This window comes from Grampus griseus, assembly GCF_964374135.1.
Source record: "Grampus griseus genome assembly, chromosome: 6".
In the NCBI taxonomy this organism is placed as follows: domain Eukaryota; kingdom Metazoa; phylum Chordata; class Mammalia; order Artiodactyla; family Delphinidae; genus Grampus; species Grampus griseus.
Genome location: NC_139000.1, coordinates 94,258,674 through 94,286,314, shown reverse-complemented (window position 1 = coordinate 94,286,314; position 27,641 = coordinate 94,258,674). Strand labels below are relative to the sequence as shown.

The following is a 27,641-nucleotide window of genomic DNA, read 5'->3' as shown; positions in this document are numbered from 1 at the left end:
GGAAAGGCCTTCTCAGAGAACTCAGGATACTGATTCATGGCTGGAGACTGGAGAGGTAAGCAGGTCATTATGGCAGGAAGGCCAAAGTGTAGGGTCAGAGTACATGTGCCAGCCCTCCCCGACTCTGCTCCCAGGACTCCTGGCAGACAGCCGCTCATGGTACCAGCAGGAGACACAACTCCACAGAGGACCTCTGGTGAGGTCCTTCAAGCTGAGTCAGGAGGTGCTTTCCAAGCATCTCCTAAACATCCACACCCTCTGCAGGAAGAATGATTTTGAATTTCTCACTCCAGGCTGCGTCATCCCCCACGCTTGGAAAAAGAGCTGGGAAGAGCCTAGTCAGGCTTCTCTCTGAAAAGGTGAGGAAACATCCGTGAAAGGCAAGATGGAGAGACACCCTCTCCAGACACCTGAAGCTGGAAGGAGCTCGGTGGGTGGTTTACAGGGGTGAGGCCAGGAGACTCCCAAGGATGTGTTCAGAAAAGTAACAGTAGCCAACCTGCCCCTGAAGCCAGCAAAAATGACAGCTCAATGCAAAAAGCATTATCATTTTACAGGTGATAAACCCAAGCCACAAAGAGGTTTATGCCAACCAGGATGACTGTGAGAAGGATGATGACGAAGATGACAAGGATGACAAGCAGAAGCAGCTCCCTCGTAGGGCATTGGCTGACCTGCATAACATCCCTAAGGGTAGCGGCTACTGTCACCCCCAATTCACAGACTTGGACATTGGGCTCAAAAAGGTCAGTTACTTTCCAAAAAACACACAGGTAATAGTGGGAGACCAATGTTGGAAGCCAGCCCTTCTCTTAGCTACTGCCTTTAGAGACCCTCAGGTGGATGTGAAAAGGCGCCTCTATCAGCACATCCAAATGCAAGTTCAGAACTTTTGCAACATCAGCATCACCAGGAACTTGCAGGAACTTTGGCTCAAGGACTCCATCCATGTAATGGCTACAGACGAAAACCTAAGTCCTCTCAGATAGTGCTGTCCTCCGAATTTCTGAAAGTAGTGCATCACCAATTCCACGAATCTTATCTTGCAGTCTTCCAAACACGTCCTCTCTTCAAACAAAACCTGATCACACCACTTCTCTGCTGAAGATCCACCACTGTCCACTCTCTGATCTCAGGATAAACGTGCCCCTGTCCCCCAGCATCCACATCAGCTTCCCTCAGATCTCACTCCCACTGGGCTTTCTCTGTACAGCATCCTCGGATGCTCTCAGACCATCCAGTTCCCCTCAAGGTACCATGTGCCTTTGTTTTGCAATACTGACCACTGTTCTGACTAAATTTTAATTTACCTTTACTTAGACGTGTCTGATTATTTGATGAATTCCTGTCTACCTGAGGAGGGCCGAGATTATATCTATTCATCTCTCTCTCTTACTTTTTAAATAAACTTTTAACTTTAGAATGTATTTAGATTTACAGAAAAGTTGCAAAGATAGTACAGAGAGCTTTCATGTACCCAACGTCCAGCTTCCCCTATTATTAACATCTTACATGATTATGGTACATGTCTCACAACTAATGAACCAATAGTGACAAATTATTATTAATTAAAGCCCATACTTTATTACTTTCTTTGCATTTCCTTAGTTTTTACCTAATGTATTTTTTTTTTCTGTTCCAGGACCCTAGCCAAGATACCATATTATATTTAGTTGTTATACCTCCTTAGGCACCTGTTGGCCAAGACATGTTCTCAGACTTTCCTTGTTTTTGATAACCTTGACAGTTTCGAGGAGTACTGGTCAAGTAGTTTGTAGAATGTGCTTCAATTGGCATTTGTCTGATGTTTTTCTCATGGTTAGACTGGGGGTTATGTGTTTTGGGGAGGAAGAACACAGAGGTAAAGTTCCCTTCTCCTTAGACCTTACCAGGGTGCGTGCTGTCAACATGACTTATCACCACTGATGTTAATCTTTGATCCTGGGCAAATGGGGTTTGTCAGGTTTCTCCACTCTAACGTTGCTCTCCCACCCCATCCCCTTTCCATACCACCCTCCTTGGAAGGAAGAAACTCTGCACAGCCCACACTTAAGGAGAGGCACTTATAGATCACCATAACAAATATTTATACAATAATGAAAAAGTTTGAAATATGGTGAGAATTACCAAAATGTGGTGCGGAGACATGAAGTGAGCAAATGCTGTTGAAAAATGGCACTGGTAGAGTTTTTTGACACAGTGTTGTGACAAACTTTCAATCTGTAAAAAACACAAAACCTGTGAAGCACAATAAAGGTAAGTGCAATAAAACGAGCTATGCCTGTATTTTTCCATTGTTGGACTGAATATCTTATAAGTATCAAGGAGATCAAGTTGATTGACAGTGCTGCTCAGGTCATCTACATCCTTACTGATTCTCTATCTACTTCATATATCAATTACTGACAGAGGGTGATGGAAATCTCCAGTTGTAATAGTGGATTTGTCTATTCTCCTTTCGGTTTTATCAGTGTTTGCCTTTTTTATTTTGATGCTCTTTTGTTATGTGCACGCAAGTTTAAGATTGTTCTGTCTCCTTAGATAGCTGATCCCTTTATCATTATGTAACATACCTCCTTATCCCTGATAATCTTCCATTTTCTGAAGTCTGCTTTGTCTAAAATTCATATAGCTACTCCAGCATCCTTTTGATTAGTGTTAGCATGGACTATCTTCCTCCATCCCTTTACTTTTACTTTATATGGGCTTTAACATTTAAAGTGGGTTTCTTGTAGACAGTATTCAGTTGGGTCTTGGTTTTTGATCCACTCTGACAATCTCTGTGCTTTAATTTGTGTGCTTAGACCATTTGCATTTAAAGTGATTACTGACTTAATTGGATTAATATCTACAATGTTTGTATCTGTTTTTTTTTTAATTCACTGCATTTGTTCTTTTTTCTCCTCTGTTTCTGCTTTCTCTGGTTTTAATCAAGCATTTTATATGATTCCATTGTATATCTTCCCAGCATATCTTTTAAAAGTTTTTAGTGGTTGTCTTGTAGTTTACAATATATCAATACATTTTAAAATTTAAATTCCATTTTCAAATAATACTATACTGTTTCATATATACAGGTACCCCGTAACACAGTATTCCCAATTCCTCCATCCTGTCTTTAAGACAATACTGTCATTCATTTCATGTATCCATATGCTATAATCATCCAATACACAGTTACTTCTATTGCTTTAAACAGTTAACTTTTTGACCAATTAAGATTATGAAAAACAAAATATCTTATTTTACCTTTATTTTTCTCTTCTTTATAATGCTCTTCCTTTATTCAGAGAGATCCAAGTTTCAGACCTATATCACTTTCCTTCCACTAAAGAACTTCTTTTAGTATTTTTTGTAGGGCCAGTCAGCCAGTGGTGAATTTTCTGTTTTTGTTTGAGAAAGTCTTTATTTCTCTTTCACTTTTGAAGGGTAAATTTATCTGGATATAAGATTCTAGGTTGTTGCTTTTATTTTTTTCCTGTCAACACTTCATATCTTTTACTACTCCAATTCTTGTTTGCATTGTTTTTGATGAGAAGTCTGCTATAATTCTTATCCTTATTCCTCTGTAGGTAAGAGTTTTGTTTTTGTTTTTTTCATCTGGACTCTCCTAAAACTGTCTTTTGTATTTGAAATAATCAATCCCCCACCAACCTCATTTACATGCCAAGCCACTATTCCCCTGCCCCAATCATCCCAAGGTCAGGTACCAGGCAACTAGGGACAGCCCCTACACACCATGGCCCACTGAAATCATTCAGACTAGCCAATCCCAAGCCTACTTACCCTACCTCACCTGTTCTTTCCCACAGAAACCACAACAAAGGCTCTTGTCCACATTTTCCCCTCTCCCTCTGCCTCCTGACCAAACCTGGTGATTCCCCATGTTGCCCAGCATGGTATGCTGCGCCTGCTATTTCTAGAGATATGTGAATATAAAAACTTCTATCTTCACGACAGTTATTTCTGTGTCTTTGTGTCTTACCATACCTCAGTAGAACATAACCCAGGTACCCTTAAAACAAGGTTTCTACAGGTAAAGCCCAAGAAAGTGGAGATGCTTCTGAGACTGTGACCTATTGGAGTTTCTCTCTCTCAAACTAGTCCACACTTGGCCTCACCAAAGTGACCATTTAAGAGTTCCTGTCTGGTTAGGGCTCCAGCAGCATCAGGCCAGGTAAGCAGGTTTTGGTGTTTCTAAATACACCTGTCTCTTCCAGACTTCTAGGTGACAATCTGCCCTAGGACTTCAGTTCTCTGATAGTCTAAGAAGAATCACTGAATCACAATTAGTCCAGATTTTTTCTTATTCTAAGAATAAAAGTGAGAACACCTATTTTAAGTTCTTTATTTGTTGAAGCTGAAACTGGAAGATGGTGTCTCTTTTCTTTCACCCTTACCTGGTATTTATCCTATTAGAGATGGCCCACAAACATTTGTCAGATGAATGAATAAATGAATGAGTAATTAGATGTGATTACTCTATAACAGATGGTCCATAAGCATTTGTCAGAAGAAAGAATGAATGAATGATCCAGATGTGATTACTCCATAATCGATGGTCCATAACCACATCATACCTATGAATTTATGAATGAATGAAAGAATGATTCAGACGTGATTTTCTGGTCCATAAACATTTGTCAAATGAATAATGAATGAGTGAGTGAGTGAGATGTGATTGTAGTTTTATCCAGACAGGCGTCCCAACTGCTCATCTCAAATCTAAGGCAGCCCACAGGTGCTCCGGGGTCCTGAGTCCACTCCACACTATTTCACTCCAAATCACTAGAGAGCCCAACATCCTCTGACACACAGTGTACACCCTTTCCATATTTTCTCCTCAGGAGCTCTGAGACAGTCGTAAACTACTTTTGCCTCAAATGATTAGGTCTCTGCTTTTTCATGCAGGTCTGGAATGCAGAAGGAAAAAAAAATATTTGTTTTTCACACTCCCCCAAATACAATATATTTAGAAAACCTTGATATGCCCCATTTAGATATTGACCAGTGTTATTTTCTACCTGGCTAATTAATAAACCATAATCTTGTCCCAAATTACAGAGAAGTTGTGGGCCTTATTGTCTTAATTCCCTTCTTTTTCCCTCTGCACAACCTTTAACAATATTTGAGGTCTACACCAAGAAAACTACAATAACTCTGCAAAATTAAGGGCCTTGTGTTTTGACAGCAATGTTCACTTTTCACTTTCACCTGAAGAGCAAGGTCAAGCAGCATTTTCTGTGCCTTATTTCAGGCAGAACCCTCTTGTAGAGTCACAGAAAGCCTTGCATACATGGGGTGGAGAGGTGGTCTGTGACAGGCTCATGAGTCCCAGCTTAAGACAAGAGTCCCTGGGTCCAAACACTGGACCTGTTGCAGCTGAGCCTCAGCTTCCCTCATTTGCAAGACGAGAATCTTGGTGAAACCCACCTCCAAGAGCAGTGTGGGGATTCCATTGCCAACCTGCGTGAAGTGCTCACAGCATATAGCCTGGCACCTGGTATATGCCCCGGGTTGGCCATGAGGATAAGTGTCCTAGTGGCAGGCAGGGTGACGACTAAGTGCACACCTTCACTATTGGAAATGACCTCCTTACGTAGATTTTCTTATCCAATCACTCCCAGGATGGTGTGTTCACACATTCCTCTTCACCTGTCTCTGTGGTTCTGCAGCTAGGGTGATGCCATAATTACAAATGTCACCTAATGCTAATTGTGTTAGGGGGGATATCATGCCTTTTTTCAGAAAGGAACATCAAAGTGTTTAGAGGTGAAATTTTATAATATCTGTAGTTTACTTGGAATGCACTTCAGAAAAAAAAATATGGAAAAATATTACCACAACTAAGTCATGAGTATACACATGATCATTACACTCTTTTCTCCATGTGTCTGCATATGAGAAAATATTCATGATAAAAATGTAAGCTTTTTTTCATGCAAAAAGATTAAAAAATGAGCATAAAACTTACGTTCCATAATATGGGCTTTAAAGACAAATTTGAAGCCTGTCGCCATCAGCCACCACTCTGACTACACGAGGGCCCATGATTATGTTCAGGCACATCAACTGCAGCCCTGGGCAATGATGATCAGCAAAGACGCTCTGTATTTTACGGATCTTAGTGGAAAAAGTGGGGATGACCACACACCCTAGACACAAACACACTCCTAGCACATAAAGTGATAGAGAGGATCAAGAATAAGGTGCAAGAAACTTTGAAAACATAGAGCCTTAAACAAAAAACATTCTCTATTATGACATCATTGAAAGTATTTTGTTCCCAGAAACCTCCAACTGCTAAAATGACCAACATTTTATCCTCCAAGGAGCATATGACCTTTATCACAAGAATTGCTTGGGTTCAACATCTCCCACCTAAAGAACAGGCTCTGCCCCACCAGAGGATGCCCTTCTCCCATTGGCTATGTGGTGCCCACCTATTTAGGCAACACCACTTTTGCTCGTGCTAATTAGCATTTAATTTTATAAATTGCATCTGGACTGGAGGAACTATAAATATCTAATAAAAACCAAAGGTTTGGCCTGTTTCCAGTGGGACCTTTAGGCTGTCTTGAGTGTTGTTCAAAGAGATAGCTGGCTTCCTGGGCATGCTCCGGGTGTGGACCTGGCTCTTTACACCTGAGCTGTATGATGCAGTAAAGACCCCACTGGAGGGAAATGCCTGCCGTCGCCCTGCTGCACAGAGCAGTTTCTGCCTGACAACCTTCTGAGTCAGCCAGTGCCAATATGACCTGTGATGACCTAGGGGTCTGAATACTGGGAGCCACGAGGACTTTCTGGTGTGTGTGTTTTACAGCATTTCATCACGAGCCTCCAACTGTGCAGCTGGGAGGGAACTTGCCATAAAATCAGTCCCTGGTTATGAGAAAGATATTTACTTAAAAATACTGCTATGAAAAACTATTCTTTCATAAGAAAACACTCGTGTGAGAATCAGACTCTTGTTTTGAGAACTCACTAGGGTTGTTACCAAATTTAAACAAAAATCATGTTGATGAAGTGTCAGGACTTTTAATCCTGATGATTGTGATCTGACCTCTGGACCTGTTCACCGATGTCCTCCTGGTACCAGAACAGTGCCAGGCACACAGTAGAAGCTCAAGAAGAACCTGCTAATTTAATTAACTAATACAAAATGCAAGGCAAAGAGATTTTCACTGGATTTTAAAATAGTTCTTTTCTTTCAAAGATATGTCTCATAAAAACAGTCACATCTAACTGGGTGTTAAAAATCATTTCCCTGATTTGTACCAAAAAAATAATAAAATACAGTCATTTCTCATTATTTGTGATAATTATGTTTTATAATATTGCCACAAACACTGAATTAGCAAATATTGAACCCTTGCTCCTAAGGGAAATACACAGCTAGGTTCCAAAGAGCCTAAGGTCACATTTTTGTCAACCAATCAATACATAACCTTGTTTTATGCGTGCTTCTGTTTAAAGATACCTTATTTAATATATACTGTTGATTCATTACCACTGAACTCACAGCAAAAGCTCCATAATTCATGCCTAAATGAAGCTTATCTAACACATGTATTTTACCCGTAAGGTACAACACAGCCTTCCTGTGCTTAGGACACCAGACAGCACTTCAGCACTGTGCCATTTTTTTTTTTAATTAATTAATTAATTTTTTTTTGCAGTACGCGGGCCTCTCACTGTTGTGGTCTCTCCCGTTGCGGAGCACAGGCTCCGGACGCGCAGGCTCTGCGGCCGTGGCTCACGGGCCCAGCCGCTCCGCGGCATGTGGGATCTTCCCGGACCGGGGCACGAACCCGTGTCCCCTGCATCGGCAGGGGGACTCTCAACCACTGCGCCACCAGGGAATCCCCAGCACTGTGCCATTTTAAACAGCAAAATCACCAACAAAAAGCACAAAAATTAAAATGTACCACTCAATTGACCCCCAAAATGACACTGTTTATAGGATGAGCTGAAGCTAGAAGGCAGAGCTTCACCTTGTTCAGCCTCAGCTAGGAACACGCATGTAGGGTGACTCAAGTAGTTTGCTGCTCTGCACATGTCCACAAAGGACTACAAAAGCACCATGGGTACTGATTTGGGGGTTACAAATAAATTTTGGTGAGTAGGTGAATTTGCAAATATGGAACCTGCAGAATGCTAAATATAAGTCTTAGATTCATTCTTTATCCATTTTGAGTGACTTCTAGAATATTCACAAGGGGCCTCAATGGTCACAAGCTAGATGAAAAAGTATGAGTTACTGTAAAAATCAACACAAGGGTAAAGGGATACTAACATTTGGAAATTTCACATCTCAATTCATCTCAGCTTCTGATAACCACCTTTCCCTTTCTTTGCTTCGCTCTCTAACAAGATGTTTCTTGGCACTCTCAAAAATGTAGGCTTTATTTACATTTACTAAAAATCAGTCCATTGCATAAGAAAAATCCGTCTGGTTTACTATCATACGTGTTGATATTTGCTGTAGATGAGCCGCACAGCTAACACGGCACAATCAATGCCTCGTACACGAGGCAATGCAGCAAAGTAAATAAAAGAATAAACAGACTTTGTACCTAGAGGGGCCTGCTGCTCACCAGCTCTCCAGCCTTGAGCAAGTTACTCTCCATAAAAAGGGTTCTACTTGATTTGGGATGTTCTTTCTTTAGAAGAAATAAAGGCAAAAATGGTAAACTGGCAGTGTTTGTTAATTATGAGTGTTATTGCTCTTTTCTGAACTTTTTAAATGGTTATTGTGAAGAATAAATGAGGTTACGTCTGATTAAGTCCTGGTGCTGGGCCTGCTCTTTCTTTCAACTTGACTGTAAACACCTTGAGTGCAGAGAAGGATATTGGTTACAGCTGTAGCCTCAACACCTGCCACCATCCCTGGCTCATGGAAGGTGGCCAGTGAATCAACGTAATGAACAGATCAAGAAACCAGCCAATAAAACGGCCCCAGTTGGCCAGGTAGATCAGAGAGGCTGGCAGAAGCAAAGAGTGCCACGTGAACTTTTGTGGTCATTCTGAAGTTTTCTGTTTGTTTGTTCTTAACTGTTCCTGTAGAAACTTAGTTGTTTGACAAAAATGCCAAACACGCTAAAGTTGTCCTGTATGATGAATGTCAAAATATCAGATAGCCTGGATGTTGACCGAGTAAAGATGTCACAACCCCCTTCTCTCTAAAATCACCCCCCAAAAAGAACAAGAAAGAGAAATGTCATGGAAGTAGTAGACCGCTCTCACCCGGAGCAACAACCCAAGAGGAACAACAAAATGCAGCAAAGGCTTGTCCTGGGAGCATGAAGACTTTTAGGGAAGATGGTCAAGGAAGCGGAGGTGCTGCTGCAGACCTCAAAGCCTGCAGATGTGTAGCTTCTATAGAGCAGGAGGAAGCCAGCCACCGCCCAGGGGTGGAGAGGAGATTCTGAATGGCTAGCAGCCTCCATGGGAAGAAGTAAAGGTTTAAGCAATTCTTCCTTCCTTTTCTTTCTTTCTTTCTTTCTTTCTTTCTTTCTTTCTTTCTTCTTTCTTTCCTTCTTTCTTTCTTTCTTTCTTTCTCTTTCTTTCTTTCTTTCTTTTCTTTCATTTCTTTCCTTCCTTCCTTCCTTCCTTTCCTTTCTTTCTCTTTCTTTTTCTTTCTTTCTCTCCCCCCCACTCTCTCTCTCTCTCTCTCTCTCTCTCTCTCTCTCTCTCTCTCTCTCACACACACTCTCTCTCACACACACACACACACACACACACACACACACAGCATTACTTAAAATGAGGAAGATATTCTGTTAGGCTAGAACACATGCTGGGCCGCTCCCTGACATGATTCATTTCCAAGATGAGGAACCTACCCTGGATCTGTACAATTACACTAAAAGAATAAAAGGAGAGAAGCAACAAGAGAAACAAATAGCACACAAAGAACATTGGCCAGAAAATCTTCCCAAGGGGCAGATGAAATCACAACCACACATATAGCCATGGAATCAAAGGACTTCACAGAAGAGTCACTGTTAAAAACAGTAGCTCTAAATGGAGACATGAAAGGCAGGGGATGAGACGGGAAGGCAAGAAAAGTCATGGGAAATAAGCTGGAGATCAGAGGAAAATGCAGGAAAGAAATGATGGCTATTATTTCAAACAGCAAAAAGAGAGCAGACATTAACACTGTGAAGAAGGTGGTGGACAGGATGGAGTAGCCTGAGAAAAATGAAATGAAGATGAACAAAGAGTGAAAGAATTCAACAGAAAAGGACTAGAAGGACAAAGGAGATCTAAAATATGCAAGATGGACGTTCCTGAAGTAGAGAATTTAAATAAAGGAGTGGAAGAGATGTTTAGAGTCATAAAGTAAATTTCCAGAAATAAAAGAGGACTTTTCTCCTGGATTCTCTTATCCAGGATCCTATAAAGGGAAGGAAAGTACTGGGCTTCAGACTTCTCCTGGGCCATGTTCCCAGCCAGCATAGAGAGGGCTGAGGTCCCCAGAGGAGGCAAGAGTGTCCAGCCCAGAGACAAAAGGTCCAGCTGGGCTAAGGGCTGGCTACAAGCAGCACAACTTCAGGACATGGACTAAGAGGATTGTGAAAAGTAGCAAGGCTTTAACGCTTCTGCCAAGAGTCCAAAGGCCAAGCAGGCCCATTACACCTCCAAGATGGCTTCAAAATCACTCCAGATGCTTCTTATCTGTGCAGACTCGGGGCCCACAGCAGCCTAGGGTGTCTAAGTCTGAGGGCCTGGGCTGCTGCCCCAGGTGTTGGGTATGCACATAAAATCACAGAAGAGTGCTTTCAACAGCAAGTTCAAGAGCAAAGCTCTAGGCCAGAGCAGTGATTCTCTACCCTGGCTGCAGGTGACAACCACCAGGGTACTTGAAGTACTGGTGAGAGGGTCCTAGCCCAAACTAACTCAGAACCTCCAGGGCTGGGGCCCCGACAGCACTAATTTTTTTTTTTTTTTTTTTAAGTTCTCTGGGTGATTCTCATGAGCAGCCAGGACTGAGAATCACTGCTCTAGAATTACTGCCTCTGTATGGAAGGTTCAAAACTGATCCAAACAGAGCTGACCACTGAAGTGAGCAGCGGCACGGGTTATGGAATGGAGGAAGATGGGCAGAGTAAAAAATTCAAAGTTTTACATAGAATTCTAAAGGAGAAACAGGAAAGGCATCATTCAGGAAACCACTTTCAGTTCAATAAAACCTCCTCACACACACTGATTTTGAGACGTACTTATTTTGCTAACACAGTAATTCAGGTAAAAGAATCTTGCCCGTGCTCGCCTCGCCCATCACGCATGCGTATTGGCCAGGGCATGAAGTCAGCTTGGGAATAGCATACGTATTGCTCCACTTCCTGATGTCGGGCTGAATCATGAAAGGAAGTTCTATAATTCGCAAACCCTTCCAACCGCTTCTCTTGTGGTGTTTTATCTCTCCTGAAACTGAGCAGCACAGGAATTCCAGAGACAGGCAAATGGCACATCTCTCCCCCGCCACCCAGGATGAGAATGAGGCAGAGATGGAGCCTAGTGGACGGGGCAGGCGCCCAGGTGGAGTGGGTCTCCCTGCCTGCGGTGGGCCCCTCCACCTGTCCCCTCCCCATTGCAGGCTCCTCGGGTGCTGCCTCTAACAGAATGACCTGCGTCTCAGCCCACCTCACCCCTGCCACTGCCCTCGGAGTTCTCAAATGCACATTCCAGAAATGAGTCTTGTTTTCTTGTATTTGCAAGAACAGAACATGGTCACGTGGTAAGCACTGCATTTTCCTCATTTTGTCTTGACGAGGAGCACACTCTCTCTTCAAATCTTCATTTTAAAGTGGACAGAACCTTGGATTCCAAATATTTTGAGAAAATGACATTGGATTTTTTTTTTTTTTTACTGCACAGAAATTAGTCAGTACTAAAGTTCTTTCCATTACCTCTAAATCCTCTTGAACAAAAAACTAGTTTATTCTTTCAGAAACTATACTGAATCAAAGGGTGCTTAACCGCAGCCTACTATTCTCCAAGGCTGGGTTCCCACTAGACCGCTCCAAGAAAACAACTGGGAACCATTTCCCTTCCTATGTTACTCATTAGTAAGTAACCTCTCACTTACCCAGACTGCCATGGTTTGTTTGCATGTGCGTGTGCACACACGTGTAGGTGTGTGCTGTGTATCTGTGTTGGTGGAAGCTGTTGTGGTGAGTAGGAGACTGTCACTGTCTTGAGGATGAAAGAGCCAGGCCAGATCCTGTGGACAAGACTTGGGGTATCATCTGAAGGATGTGGGCATTCTGATGCCACCACCACCTTCCAGGGTCAGAGCCTCTTAAGGAAATGGGAGACAACCGGGGTCCACACATGGAAAAGTGTAATGATGCATCGTCCACACGCAGTGGTACCAAGGGCTAGGAAACGTGGGAGGGGGTAGAAGCTTGTGTCTCCTGACTCCCCAGGAAGAATCGCGTGGGGCTCAGGTGTAACACAGAGTAGTTAATCTGTCCCCAAAACCGTACTGCAATGATGGAGATGTTTGTTCTACTTTGTCCCACACAGAGCCACCAGCCACATGTGGCTAGTGGCCCCTGAAATGTGGCCATTGTGACTGAGAACTGATTTTTACATTTTATTTCAGTTTAAGTATTTGAAATGTAAATGGCCACATGTGGCTGGTGGCAATGTTCTGAACAGCACAGTTCTAGGTCCTTGCCAGGGAAGCTGGAGAGAGGCCATCTGTCCTCACCTGGGCTAGGTGTCCGAGGTGGAGCAGCAGGCAGCACCTCCCTGGGACCAAAGTGATGGGATTGCAGGTCGACAAAGGGAATATTATAAATTCACCCTGAGGAACAAGCTGTATGGTCCAGACACTTCTCCCTTCCAGATGTTTCTCCTACTTGGGCCAAGCTTGGGGCTGTAGGTTTTCTTTCTATTAACGAGAGACACATTTTACTCCAAATATCTAGCTTACTGTATCCAAATCCTATGTGACATATTGAAATGTAAGGAGGGGACTTTAAGAGCACCTACACATGCACAGTGGGCCCCATGCTGGGAGCACAGAGCTCACAAAAATGTCCACAGCATGGTCTCCAAACGGATGTTGTAAAAATATATGACAAGGGCCAAAATAACGTTACACAGCATTTTAGCACTTCAGGTGAGAGTGCTGCCAGGAACCCCTGAGCAAGGTATCCTTGTCCAATCACTGGGGACAGGAGAGCACGCTCCCTAAGGGCTGCCTGTTAAAACCCAGGAGGGTTCCCAGGTGTACTGCCAGGGAATAGACACTCATTTGCTTCAGAGTCAAATGACACTTGGGCCAGAGCCACTCTTTCTGTGACCTTCCCATAAAGTCTTCTAATATTGTTTTGTCCCCAGAAGACCCCCTTTTCAATCCCCAGGTAACCAGAGGCTACGTAGCTCCTTGACTTCCTGTACCCAAATACGACTGCTCTGCAGGGCACCTCTTTGCAAGCCATTCTGATGGGCACTCTGCACAGTGGGTCTCTGGGTGCCACAACCACCCAGGGGCAGGTCTTTCTGGCCTAGTTTTGAAGATGAGGTGGCCAGAGCTGAAGGAGTTTCAAGGAAGGATGAATTGAGACAGGCTGGGACCCGGGACCTGGGACCCGACACCTGGGACCCGTTGCTGCAATGTTCACACCTGGACAAACGTCTCCTCCAGGAACAAAATACAAAGAAACTATGAGACTAAAAATAACCATGTGCATGTACAGTTGGGGCAAATTATGGACAAGAAGGTACAAAAAAGACCAAAGAAGCCCCAACTGCCACTTCTGAAGAGCCAGGAGCAAAAGCAGGGGATCAGGAGCAAAAGCAAGGTACTGCGCATGCCCCCTGCACTCAGCACCATCAAAGGGGTGGGCAGACCACCTAAGTCACCCCTCTGGCCTGACCCCCCGGACCTACCCCTACCGTCACCCCATATAAGGAAACATCTCACCCCCCCACGTCAGGGAGCAAGCAAGGGAACCTGTTAACTTGTTCCCGCTCCCCCTTGCTGCAGCAGGGGCCCCAATAAAGCCTTGCCTGAATTTCTTGTCTGGCCTCTGATCAATTTCTTTTGCTTAAGGAGGCCAAGAATCCTGGTCAGTAACAGCATCAGAGGTGTGTGCCTGGTCTGCTTCCGCCACCCACACTGCCCCCAGAGGGGCTTTCAGAACTGGATGTTTATGGGTTACAGTCCTAGAAGTTTTATTACAAAATATAGATGTGGGTGCCCTTGGTGAGCCCCAGGGTCTCCCCATGTGAGTGCTGCATGGTGCTCCCACGTGTGTGCTTGGACGGACAGGGTCAGTACCGGGAGGCCCAGCCACAGACTGTCCCCAAATGGCCCATAGCGGGAGCGGCCCCTCTGTCACCATCTGCTGCAGGCTTCGAGGCCCAGAAGTCACAGACACCAAGAAACCCAGGCCCTGGCTCTCCACCCACAGCGAGACTGTTCATTCACGTCCTTCTCTTGAGAAAAACCATCTCACATGAAACAGGCAGATGACAGAAGATAAGTACAGTGGACTTGGAGTCACACTAAGAACTAATCTGAGAGATGGAAATCATTCAGTTTATCTTGGGTAGAAAATGTTACTGGTGGCTTTTCTATCAGACCAGTGCGCACATTCTTTCTCTGAGAATTGTTTCAACGCGCTCACCTCCCACAAGTCTCATAGCAGTGTGCTGAGAACACGCTGACATCCTCCCTCAAATGCCTGCCTCTGTAACTGCCACAGGCCTCCAGACTTTATGAATCCACGTTCCCAAGGAATGGAGTGTTTGCATCATAGAAACATGTGAGTTCTCTCTCTCAATCATTCTCCTTCTCTCAGTCTCTCTCTCTCTCCCTCTCTCTCTCTCTCTTTCTCTCTCTCTCTCTCTCTCTCTCTCTCTCTCTCTCTCACACACACACACACACACACACACATACACACACAAAGTGGGGATGCACCAGCTAATATGCCCAAAGTCTCTACAGTCAAAGGCACACACAGCTGCCACTATACCCAGTGTACCAATACATTCAAATTTGGTGGAAATTGCATTAGGCTTGAAGGATGTGCCTGTGTGCTATACAATCCCATTAACTCATTCTAAACCAGTGGTACTCAACCTTGGCTGCTGTACTTGGTGGGGAGGCCTTAATCATGAATTTCCAAAGGCAGGTCACACATTAGACCACATCAGAAACTTTGGAGGCAAGCTGGGCATCAGTGGGCCAGACAAGCTCGGGTGACGGCTGTGCACAGGCACACTTGAGAACCTCGACTGTATAACTCTGGGCAAACCACCCAACCTCTCCAAGCCTAATGCCTTGTTTGGAGACAGAATGGTCCCAACAGCCATGACTGATGCTGTGTTGCTGAATTAGTTCTTTTCCTGGTCTCATCCTACTTAGCCCCCAGACCCCCAAGCAAACCTCATTTTATCATGATCACTGCAAACATCTGTATGCAGAGTAAAAATGTACATTGCACTTTTTTTCTCAAAACCAATTCCCTTACTGCCTTCCCCAGACAACTGCTACTCACAGTTTGGTAACTTTGCTTCTGGATCTCTCTGCATATTTACACACACACATCGGTATAGGCAGACTTGCATCTATATGTAGTAAATAACATTCCAATAGAGCCTACATGGCTATGTGCATGCATGTGTTTTTAAAAATATAGCAATATATTACATTTTGCTGTTTCACTGAATATAACTTGGACATCTTTATTTTTTGGTCTACAAGATTCCACATGTTTAAAAAGGCCACATATGATTCCAATGCATGGATATACCATAGTTTATTTAACCAGGCATGATACATATTTCCCTTCCTTTTCTCTTTCTTTCTTTATTTTCTTTCTCTCTCTCTCTCTGTCTCTCCCCCCTTCCTTCCTTCTTTCCTTCCTTCCTTCCTTCTTTCTTTGCTATTACAAAATAAAATGTTGCAATGAATTACTGTATGCACATATATTTCCCCACCTTTGTTAAGTTATGTGTGCAATAAGTTCCTAAAAGTGAAATTGTTGAATCAAAACACATGTGCGCTTTACATTTCAGAAGACGTTACCCAACTGCCCTGCTGGTGCTGACCTGTGGGAGTGTCTCTTTTCCCCACACCTCACCACACAGCAAACCCTTAAATCAATGCAAGATTACACAGAGGCAAAGCATATTTGTGTGCTTTCGGTTCATTTACATTTTGAGTTGCCTGTTCGCGTCCTTGACTGATCTTTGTATTGGAGTGTGTTTATTTTTCTCATTGATTTGAAAGAACTCACTGCATATGAAGGCTACTGGTCCTTCACCACAGACCTTGAAAATAAATACATTTTATAGGTTTCTTCCCTCACTTATTTATATATATTTTTCATTTGTATAAGGACTTGCTTACAATTTTAGAAAACCATACTTATCAACTGTTTTCTATTATGGCTCCATATTTCCTACCATATTTATAAAGGCCTTCACTCCACAATTATTTTAAAACTCACCTGTTTTCTTCTAGCACTTTTATGATTGCACTGTTATATTTTTATTCTTTGTTAAATTCGGAACTTATTTTGGTATACAGAGCAAAGCTTTATTTTTCCCAAATTATCAGCTGGTTTTCCCAAGACCATTAATTGATAACCCATGCTCCATTTCCTGACTGATGGGAAAGGCCACCCTTGCTTTGCACTAATTTCCATGTGAAATTTGTGTCTGTTGCCCCATTTTCCATTGCAGTTTTGCCTTAAGATCTTACAGAATTTGTCTCTCCTCATCATTCTTATGTTTCATTTTTTTCTCTGGGTCTCATAGGTTTCTCTTCTTAAAAATAATGCTAATCTAAGGTGGAAGGACAATTGTTTCTTGAGCATTTTAATTTGCTTAGTTTTGTGTGTGGTGTCCACGTACATCATGTTCCATAACCATCTGTGCACAAAGCTCACTTCAGCTGGCTTAGAAATCTCTCCATCATGATACCGGAGAGCTCTCTTGTGCTCTCAATGGCAGCACAGCAAGGCCACTTGGGAGGAGAGACCAGGCTCCACTTAACCACCTGCTGTGGGAGGAACTGTTTCCCCTCCCAAATTCATATGTTGAAGTCCAGACCCCCAGTACCTCAGAATGGGACTTTTCTTGGAAATAGGGTCTTTACAGGGGTAAGTTAAAATGAGGTCATTAGGGTAGGCCCTAATCCCCTATGATTGATGTCCTTATAAAAAGGGTAAATTAGGACACAGACACATGCAATAGAGGGAAGAAGATGTGAAGATACAGAGAGAAGATGATGTCCACAAGCCAAAGACAGAGGCCTCAGGAGAAACCAACCCTGCCCACCTTGATCTCAGACTTCCAGCCTCCAGGACTGTGACATGATAAATGTCTGTGGTACTTTGTTCCAGCGACCCTAGCAAACTAATACACCATTCCTCTATTAATGGATACTGACAGTTCCCAGAGTTTTCTTAGAAGGGATAATCTAGAAAGAATATCGTGCACACATCTTTGCAGGTATTGGCTCCTTCGGGGAAATCATACATGACTTTTCTATCTTCATTCTAGAAGGCATCTTTTTTTGCAGTTGTCAAGCTGCCTTTCTTTCACTGAGCCACTGAAATCCCACCTGCATCACAAGTGTTTCCACCATGGAATAGAACTACTTTTGAAATTTTCCTTTATCTCCTCCATTCCAACCTTCAGGACCCCATGTATGTCCCCTCCCCAACTCTAGGGACAGTAATGTGTGCAGAGAGTAGCAATTCTGTCCTGTGTGGGGACAGCCACAGAGATGCAGGCCTGATGTGCAGACAAAGGCTTGGTGCGTCCTTTTAAACCAGCTTCTCACATTACTTTAGTGCCCTTTGGGTGGTAAATTTGAAAGTCAGCTCAATCTGTGTTGGAAGGAGACGTATGCAAAAACATCAGATATTCTCATATTAACCTGTCATTGATTCAGGATTTTTTTGTCCAATTCCTACTGAATTTGCTTAATTTCTCAACACAAAGCTATAAAGATAATAATAAGTTTTCTAAAACTCCTGGTAAAAGAGTGAATCGACACGTCAAACTGGGCTTATGCCCTCCGGCTGCCTTCTCAGGCTCCTGTCTCCACTGATAGGACTTGAAATCTTCTCACCACCAGGCATGATGGCAGGTCCCGTTTTGCTCCTCATTGGAGTAGTGGATAGGAATTCTTGTTCTGGATTAGAAACACCTGGGTTTTCGGCTTCGAATCACAGCACCATCACTTAGCAGCTGGATAAGTGAAAGTCACTTTACCTTTCTGGGCCTCACTGCTTACCAGCAGGTTGAATTAGACATTCTCCAAGATCCTTTCGCCCTCTAATATCTCTGGTGTCCTTAAACATGTTTCTAAGAAACTTATGATTTGGGACTAGCAATTTCCTAATAATCAGTACAGACTTGACCACTGCAGCCCTCTCCTTGGACACACTTCCTGCCTAAGCTACAGGATGGCTGGCCCAGCTCTCAGGGCAACAGTGAAGACCAAAGAAGCCCCAAGCCTGCCATTCATGCCTGCTCTAGAGAGCTCCTCTCCCTCCTCCCTGTCACTTCCTTCACAGCTATGACCATCAGCTGATTGGTGTTGCTAAAAAAAAAAGAAAGGAAAAAAGGAAGTGGTGGACTTGCCCTTCAAGTAAATACAGCAGCTATAAATGCAGAGAAAGAAAAGAAACAGCATTGAAAATAACATAGAAGATAAATCCATAACCACGCTGGGGAGCAAAGGAGGCATATTACTAGTGGGCTGGAAACTACTGCTATCGTTGAAGGAAGCAGAGCGAGATGGGCTCAAACTGAAGAGAGAAACCACAGCCTAAGTGCAGGCAGCTGGGGATGGCTGTGAAGAGCCAAGGGTGTGGTGCCTTGCAAATGACAAAGCCTGGGTGGGATGGGGTGAGGGAGAAGCAGAGCGGGAAGCAGGCAGGCAGCCAAGCCCTCTCCAACTCCTCAGCTGCTGGCACCCTTAAGAGCAACAGGAGTCCCTCTGTAGGAAAGACGTGCATTTGAAGAAGCAGGGTATGGCCACATCCATGAAGAACAGAGAGCACCTGCACCGACCCCCCCATTGGTTACTGGCTCGTCCTGCCCTGCTCACGTCTCACCTTCCTCACATCTCATGGGGGACAGGTTACAAGAGGGCCATGCAACACACACAGCATTAAAAGACTAACTTGTAGGGCACCTCAAAAACAAGACCAGCATACATCCTAGAAGTACCAAGCACATCAGGAAAGCTAACCGCACAAAGGAAGGCACCCAATGGGCAAACAGATGAATAGGTGCCAAAGAAGACAGAGGTCATGGAGCAAGAAGAGAACATCTACGCTGGAACCAGTAATAAAAACAAATATTAGAAAAAAAAAAAAAAACGAGTATTAGGCAAGAGCCTAATGTATCACTTAAAAAATAAATAATTAACTACCTTCGGTGCTTGCTAAAATATAAATGACTCAATAGATGCCCTGAATAACAGGATGGACAGGGCTGAAGATCTTTCTTAAGAAAGTAATTAACCTGTCAGTTCCATGAAATGCAATGAAAAAGGTAAAACAGAAGGAAAGAATGAAAGAAAAAGTGCATTCCCTGCAGCTTTGTTTACAGTATCAAAAATTAGAAAAAAGTCCTAAATGTCTAGCAATAAACAATCATTTTTCACCCTGGAATAAAGCACGATGATCACTGATAGGAAGGGCTCCCCCAATACTGTTGATTCAAAAAAGAAAGTTGCAGGATGATATTGGTATTAAGAAGGCACACACACACACACACACACACACACACACACACACACCCCACCACCACCACCACCACTACATCGTCTAAAAATACACACATATATACACATGCATGAATGCACAGGATGAAAGATTAGAAGAATATGCACCAAGTTGCCCTCTCTCAGTGGGGATGGGCTGGGGCTGAGGGTGGTGGTTAAGGAGGGCTTCAATGTCGCCTGTTATATCTGAATTCTTCACCAATGGATATGTACTTAGACATCAGTTATGCAATTTAACACTTTTCAAAAAGAAAATGATAGAAAGTTCTCCCATCTTGCAGGCCAGAGAAACTAACTTTAGAGACAGTACTTACTCATCTGTGACCTATTTGGGACTGCTCTTATTAGCCTCCAGCCAAGACTACAGGCGCAGACTCCCAGAGCCACCCACCTGGGAGAGACTGTGACAGTTATGCCAGTTCTAACCACAGGCCAGGTATGGGCACTGCATGCATGATCTCCACCGTACATCACAGTGAAATCCCCTGTAATCCTTCCATCTACAAAAACTAAAAACAGTAGCTTGAAAACACAGTGAGATTTGAACCCAGTGGGACCTCAGCCCCCCTACTCTCAACCACTGTTGATAAAAATATTCAGTGACTGTGACTTTGAAGCATTAGGGCAATCAAGTGATTCAGATACTCTTAGCATTTTGGAACTTCCCTGGTGGTGCAGTGGTTAAGAATCTGCCTGCTAATGCAGGGGACACGGGTTTGAGCCCTGGTCTGGGAAGATCCCACGTGCCAGGGAGCAACTAAGCCCATGCGCCACAACTACTGAGCCTGTGCTCTAGAGCCCGTGAGCCACAACTACTGAGCCCAAGCGCCACAACTACTGAAGCTCATGCGCTCTAGGGCCCATGCTCCACAACAAGAGAAGCCACCGCAATGAGAAGCCCGCACACTGCAACGAAGAGTAGCCCCTGCTCGCTGCAACTAGAGAGAGCCCACACGCAGCAACGAAGACCCAACACAGCCAAAAAATAAATTAATTAATTTTAAAAGAATACTCTTAGCATTTAAGAGGTATTCTGCCTCCACCTAAGCAAAGCCCGAGGATCTTGTAAAGGGGTAGCAGGTTACCCAGTGTTTCCCAAAGTGGACTTCGGAAGTCCTGGTCCCCAAGGTGCTCCAAGAACCAATGAATGCATCCTATGACCACAGGGGTGTAAGAGTTCAGTGACGTATGTCCTGACCATGCACAACACCTGCACAACGGCTCTGAACAAGCCCACGACAGTTACCCTGCTTACTCAACTTTATTCTGTCTCTCATTTCACTCACTTCAACAAGGAAAGCTTCCTCGGGAATACCATTTAAAATTGCACAGCACCCACTTCAGAAATCCAGGGAATCGAGGCTGGCCATCTGATTAAAGCCCTGTGGATTCCCTAGTCCCAGGAAAATACATATTCCCATCAATCAGATAATAAACCATCAGGGTCAGAGCAAATACAGAGGTAACACTGAGACTGATTTAAAACGTAGCTGCTGACCGCTAAATTGGAGCTAAAAGTAATCTTTCACGAAGCATGACTCAGAATATGTCCTGACGGGAGAAATTATAAAAGTTCCAAAAGTTACAAAAAGTAATAAGTTATATAAATGAGCAAATATCCATAGAAATCAAAAGTTTGGGGAAAATGTTTTCAACAATTATGACAATGGATTTACAATGGATTTGAAAGCTACATGAATGTTGATAAGAGTTATGTTAAGACTCCAAAAAGTATACAGGGCAGCAACTTGCAGAAAATATATTTAGCTAACCAACTCCCCAAAATATGCTTCAGTTATTAATAGGTGTGTAGCAAGACTGAAAAGAAACCGTCAGACTGGCATAAGGAGGCGGAGGGTTCCAGAAAAAGAGAGAAATGGAACTGATAGGTTGCTTGGTATATTTGACTCAGTGGGAAACTGAGTCAAGTGGGGGGTGTTTAGCTTTGTGTCAGAGAGCTGGGGAGAGAATTGTAACAGGTACAGGACCAACTGAGAAAACACAAAAATGAAACAAGAGTTTACACCAGGAAAAACAACATGGAGTAAATGAAAGAAAATGGAACTATATTATATACTGTGCTCTAGCAGTAAATATAACCACAGCAAGGTAAACAAACACCAAATAGCATCTTAACCCTAAATTGTAGAAAGATTATCCTGAGTAATAAGAGTCTAGGACTGCCATGCACTTATTTATCAGAGTAGGAAGTCAGGAGACATTGTCTAAAACTGATACATTAAAAAAAAAAAAAAAGTGCAAGTGAACATAACATCAGGAAATAAGAAAGAAAATTCTAGAAGAAAGAGCTAAAAAGATTAAAAGATTGCTTTTGGGGAGCAGTACTAGAGCATTGGAAGGTATTCTTATAAATTGAAATTAAATAAAAAGAAAGATTAACTCTGGTCCCACCAAAAAATTTCCATGACAACTGAACAGAAAACGGATAGATTTAATAACTTGTTGGGCTGACCAAGACAAAAAGATGGAGTGGGAATGTAGGAGGTTAACTGTTGGACATTCAAATGCTCTTTGTAGCCATTCTGAGTATAACTAAACAAACCAATATTTAAATTGTGACTTTTCCTAACACTTGGCCCTTGGCCCTCTTCCTTCCTTCCACACTCCCCCCATTGACTGTATCCAGGCCTGAGCCTCACGGACCCTGACATCAGCCCTACACTCTCCTGTCAATCCTGCTGCCTGCCCAGACTCTCTTCAGATCAAAGATGTGACACTCAGCATGCCAATCTGCAAGCCCAGTGTCCTCCCACATCTGTGCTCCCCTCCAGGGCTCCAGCACAGCACTAAGGGATACTGCCTTCTCCAGTTTCAGGAGCCAGGACTCCAGGGTCAGAGACAGGTACTCCCAGGACAGAGGATGCTGCTTACCAGATACTGTCCATCATAAAAGCTTTCAGTATATCCCCCTTAGTAATTGAGGTGTTAACAATATTCTAAATCATCCTCACCTTCCTCTTCCCATCATCAGCCTCTGGCAGCCACCAAAACAAATACACAGTTTCCCAGAAATAAAAGAATCAAGAAAGAGTCATTTTTGAGTTGTTAAACCCACTATAATAGAAACTAAATATTCTTTCTTCTACTGGTATTTTTGGCAGTGGCTAAATTTGACTATACTTAAGATTCCAATGCAACCACCTTTCAGGATTCATAGGGCAAAACTTACATAACTCTTATTAAAGTAAAAAAAAAAAAAAATTCAAACCGACGCAGGCTAACATTTTGCCAGACAAAATTATAAGCTAGTAGAAAACTTTCCTGCTAATATAAAGTCAAAATGAATGAATAAATTTTTCCTTTAAAATCCAATCAGCCTAGTTTTTTTAAATCTTCCTACAATTCCTCAGTTTAAAAAAACTCTCTTTTTCTGAGTGGAAAAAAAAGAAAACCCAACTTGTTCAATTCCAAGGTAGAAGAGTAAGATGGTAAGATATAATTAAGTCAGACAATTTAATTCCAATCTCTCTTTAAGACTCTGCCTTTTGATTTCAACTGCTGTAAAAGAAAAGCAATGTTCAGTGTGCAGACATTTTTAAAAAATTTCTTACCCAAAGGCCTAATTTCCTAATTTTCTCTCCACTCATTTGCAGCTAAATCAATCCAGAAGTGGAAGAAAGTGTTGGGGGGCAGGGTGGTGGTGAGTTAGGGAACCGTTGGAAAAAAAATCTATTTGGCGAAAAGCTGAGAAAGCAAAAATTAGCTCAGATTGTACAAAGTACCCGGCCATTTCTTAGGTACAGATAACAGACAGAGATAGAATGAGCTGCAAAGTGAACAGGAAACAGTATTTCTTCCAAGGCCATGTAGCTGTGAAGGGTGGTAATAGCCCTTCTTTAAGTAACTACTGCCTTCTTTCTCTAGAATCAGACTGTCAGAAACTTTGCTGTTGGAAAGTCTCTCAGTAAGGATGAAACATCGTATTCTCACTTGGAGGATCTGTATTTTGATTGTTATCACTGAAAATTCAGGAAAGTCTTGCTATTTCAGGCTTCCTGGAAAGGGGGGAACTACCCATCTAATTACTGGAAAGTGTGAGTTGTTGGGCAGTAGAAATGTAATTTGCTTTCAAAAGCAATCGGTAGCTTGACAGAATCTAATACAGAATCAGTCCCATAGCCCTAACTCCAAAAACTGCTGAAAAACAAGGTTTTTTGGTGAGTTTTATAGGGAACCTCATTTAGTGACATTGACACACGGCTATTTGTAGCCTCTCTTTATTCCACTTAGTGAGACTTTTCACACTGTTTGTGCAGAAATATTAACATGTGGGATTATAGGATGCTGCCCAGGCTGTGTTGGAGTGGTGTGTAACATATGGCATCAGTATGTATGCAAACCTTTCTAAATTCTGAGAAATGCCTTTCTCAAGGCTGAAATTCAGATTCTAAATTTGAATTCTAAATTCTCAAAAACCCTGAATTCCAAAACATATCTTGGCACAAGGGTTTTGGATAATGATTATGGATATGCTATGTGCTAAGTGATGTCCTACTAAGAAGTCTTTGGTTTAATAGAGAAATCAGACCTGCACTTAGAATACTAAATATGAACCTAAAGAAGGCTAAGGTAACTTATTTCTGAAGTGCAAATCTAGGGATAAAATTATCTTTCTGACAATTTCATCCCTCAGGAAAGATAAAGAGCTAAAATATACACCTCACTTTTATCCTTGGCTTAAAACATTAAAAACATTCTGGTTATTAAGATGATTTACAAAATCCTACATATTGAAGCACTCCAAATACAAAGAATATAACTGTTTCTATTTTAGCGCAAAATTTCCCTAAACAGATCAAAAGTTCAATGCAGACAGAACAAAATAATTTGATAAAATATTTTTAGTAGACAAGATTTCTCACTTAAAATACCTAATACTTTACAAGTATTTAAACCTTTTACCTCAAAGACAAACATATCCAGGCACTGTTTGGCCTTTTTTTTTTTTTTTTTTTTTTTGCAGGGAGAGGGAGACGTGATATGCACATCAGTGAATTAAATTGCATTTAAGTAAAATGCCACCTGTGTAACAGCAATGAACTTGTTCTTACTAAAACAAAGAAAACAAATACTAGAATCAATTCCATTTCTTTCAGGAATTCTCCATCATCCCATGATTTTTCTTTTTTAACGTGAAGATTCAGATGTGACAATTTGAATCTCCAAGTCTTTAAATTACATCTCCAAGTCTTAATTACACACTGAAATGCCTCCAGGGTTTAAGAAAATGAACAACTCCAGTCAACAGTTTTACTTGGGTTAAACGGGAATCTTTGGCAAGTCAAGCAAACTCATTAAAATAACCTGCAATCCTGTTTCCAAAGGCCACCTGGCAGGATGGCATGGGCCTTTTGATCACCAGTCGGGAACGTCTTGGGTTAATGAGTGGGAAGACTCTGCACCGTGAATGAGATTCTCTTTCCCAAGCAACTGCCCCTCAAACAGCCAAAAGACTGAAACTCTAACTTCTCCAATGATTGTCTTGCTAGTTCTTGATATTCAAACAAACCAAAAAAAAAAAAAAAATTCGCTTTTGTATCGTTATTTAGGTGGGTTTAAGGTTTTGAAGCCATAATATGACCAAAAATATCTTTAACTCAAATTCACATTTGACTACACAAAACTTCACTGCTCTTCAAGTCATTCACTGGCTGATGAAGTTATTTTACCATGAAAATGTGGAAAAAAGGGCAATGATGCTACATTTTCGTAGTGGTTCAGAAACTTTCATGGTTTTATGCAACTGCTCTTTCTTTCTGTAGTAAAAGTATGAATAAAACCTTTGCAGGCATATAAACATCCCTACATTGAGTCACTTCGACAAATACAGTGGAATTTTCCAGTGCATTCTGTGAATGGCCAAACGAAAATGTGTCCTTTCCGAGACCCCGACACGGAGTTTCTTGTGCCTGCGGACTCCAGCTAAGTCTCCCAGGACCCAGCCGCTTCCGCACTTCCTGCGCTCGCGGCAGCACCTGAAGTTTTGGCTTCTCGGCACAGGCCCCCACCCACGGGCCCGGCTCCCCGTACAAAAGCTGGACCCCAAGAGGCACTAACTAGTTTTAGGAGAAAAGCTGGCACAACTGACTAGTTTTCAATAGAAAAATTTTATCAAATGTTCCCTCCGATTATCAAAGCAGGAGGGCCCTAGGCGTACCCGTCTGGGTTAGCATAGGCGCACAGACCTTGCGCGGGCCAAGGAGGAAGGGCCGCATCCTCCCCTCTCTCGGCGCCTTCTCCCCTTCCACGCCGCCTTCCCAAGCCTAAAGGTGCGTCCCGACTGCCCAAGCGGAGAGAGCAAGCGGCCACACCTACCTGTATCAGGTGAGGCTAGGGCGGGGCGCGGGTCTCCGGGAACCGGACTGGCGCGAACTAGGGGGCAGCTCTGGGCGCCGCGCCGAGCAGCCCCCTCCTCCTCGCTGCTCCCGCCGCCGGAGTCGCCTCAGTCGCCCAGTGCATGGCGCTTCCTCATTTTGGGCAACTTCCTTAACGCTCCCAGGCAGGCCCCGCGCTTCCTCCAGGCCGCCGCGCTCCACCGCCCTGGGACCGCCCCGCAGCCCTTGCGCCGCGACCGCCCAGTGTGCCATGTGCGCCCCCAGCGCCCAGGGCAGGGCAGCGGCGGCCGGAGCGCGCCGGAACCCAGCCCGCGGGGTTGGCCTACAAGGCGGGAGGCCGGAGGGGAGAAGAGAGAGGAGCCAGGTGGGCGATCCTTGCCAATTCCCGGGCGCAGAAGGCCTGGACAAGGGGGCCTCATACCAAAAAAGGGCGTGCGGCCAACAACAGGAGCCCCTTGCCACCTGGCCTGCCTGCTGCCTGATCCTTCCAAGGACCGACAGGCAATCAGGGGCACGCTCATTTGCCGTGCAATTGCTTGGGAAGAGAATCTTGTTCACTGTGCGGGTATTCCCAGTTACCAACCCAAGACGCTTCTGCTGACTGGTGATCAGAAGGCCCCTGTCATCCTGCCAGGTGGCTTCTGCCTTAGGTGAACATCAGATTTTATAGCGCACCTTTGGGTGAGACCAGCCTGTCCAACAATTCAGTTTTCTGAGGGCTTTAATTATTACAAGGTTCTTGACAGTGAGTTAAACTTGCGTCCTTCTTACCCACGAACGGTTCTGTTTCATCCTAATTAAAGTTTCATCCTTCTCCGTAGTCTTTAAAATAGTTTAAAAACACCTACGTGGTTCCCCTTCCCCCTTTTTTCTGTTAACCCTCTTTAAAATTTTCCCATAAAAGTTGCAAGCCCCTCACATTCTTGGTAACAGTGGCTAACAGTGCCTGTTTTAAAAAGCTGTACCTGAACCGAAATACAATTAATAAAATAAAATATATAGTGTGTTAGATTATAATTGCCATGGAGAAAAATAAGGTGATAGGAAGCATTTACACTCGGTTGGAGCCCCTCAGCATTTTCCACTGGGACATTCTCTTCCATTTATTTTTGCCACGAAATTTTTATTCCAAGTGCAAGATTTTTATTATGGTTATATTTGTTAACCACTGGACTTAATTTTACTGCAAATAACCAACAAAATATCCATTGTTGTCTAAACAGAGGCTGCAGATCCTCTGGCAATATTGTTGGAAATGGGCAGGAGGGTGATCTGTCTTGCTTTTACTAAGATTACAACGTTTCCTTAGGGAATGCTAGTGGGAGATGAGATGAAGTTTTGGATCCATCTCTAAGCCACCCTTTAGCATTGCTGCAGTCCTTCCCACCTTTGAGTCATCTTGAAAGTTAATTAGTATGCTTTTTTTTAAAGTTAAAATCATCACACAAATGCCTAGAAAAAGAATCCTCCTAAAAGTCAACACATTTCTCCCAGCCTTTCTTCCTTCACCCCAT

At 43.2% G+C, this 27,641-nt stretch overlaps 1 protein-coding gene across 1 annotated transcript in view; it reads right to left on the bottom strand.

The window, feature by feature from the left end:
• The window catches only part of SYK (spleen associated tyrosine kinase), a 94,555-nt gene extending 68,336 nt beyond the window's left edge, over positions 1-26,219 (bottom strand). The window contains exon 1 of the mRNA XM_082657288.1: positions 26,108-26,219. The gene's annotated coding sequence lies outside the window, so the exon portion shown is untranslated. The remainder of the gene's footprint in view (positions 1-26,107) is intronic.
• Between the last annotated feature and the right edge of the window lie 1,422 nt (positions 26,220-27,641).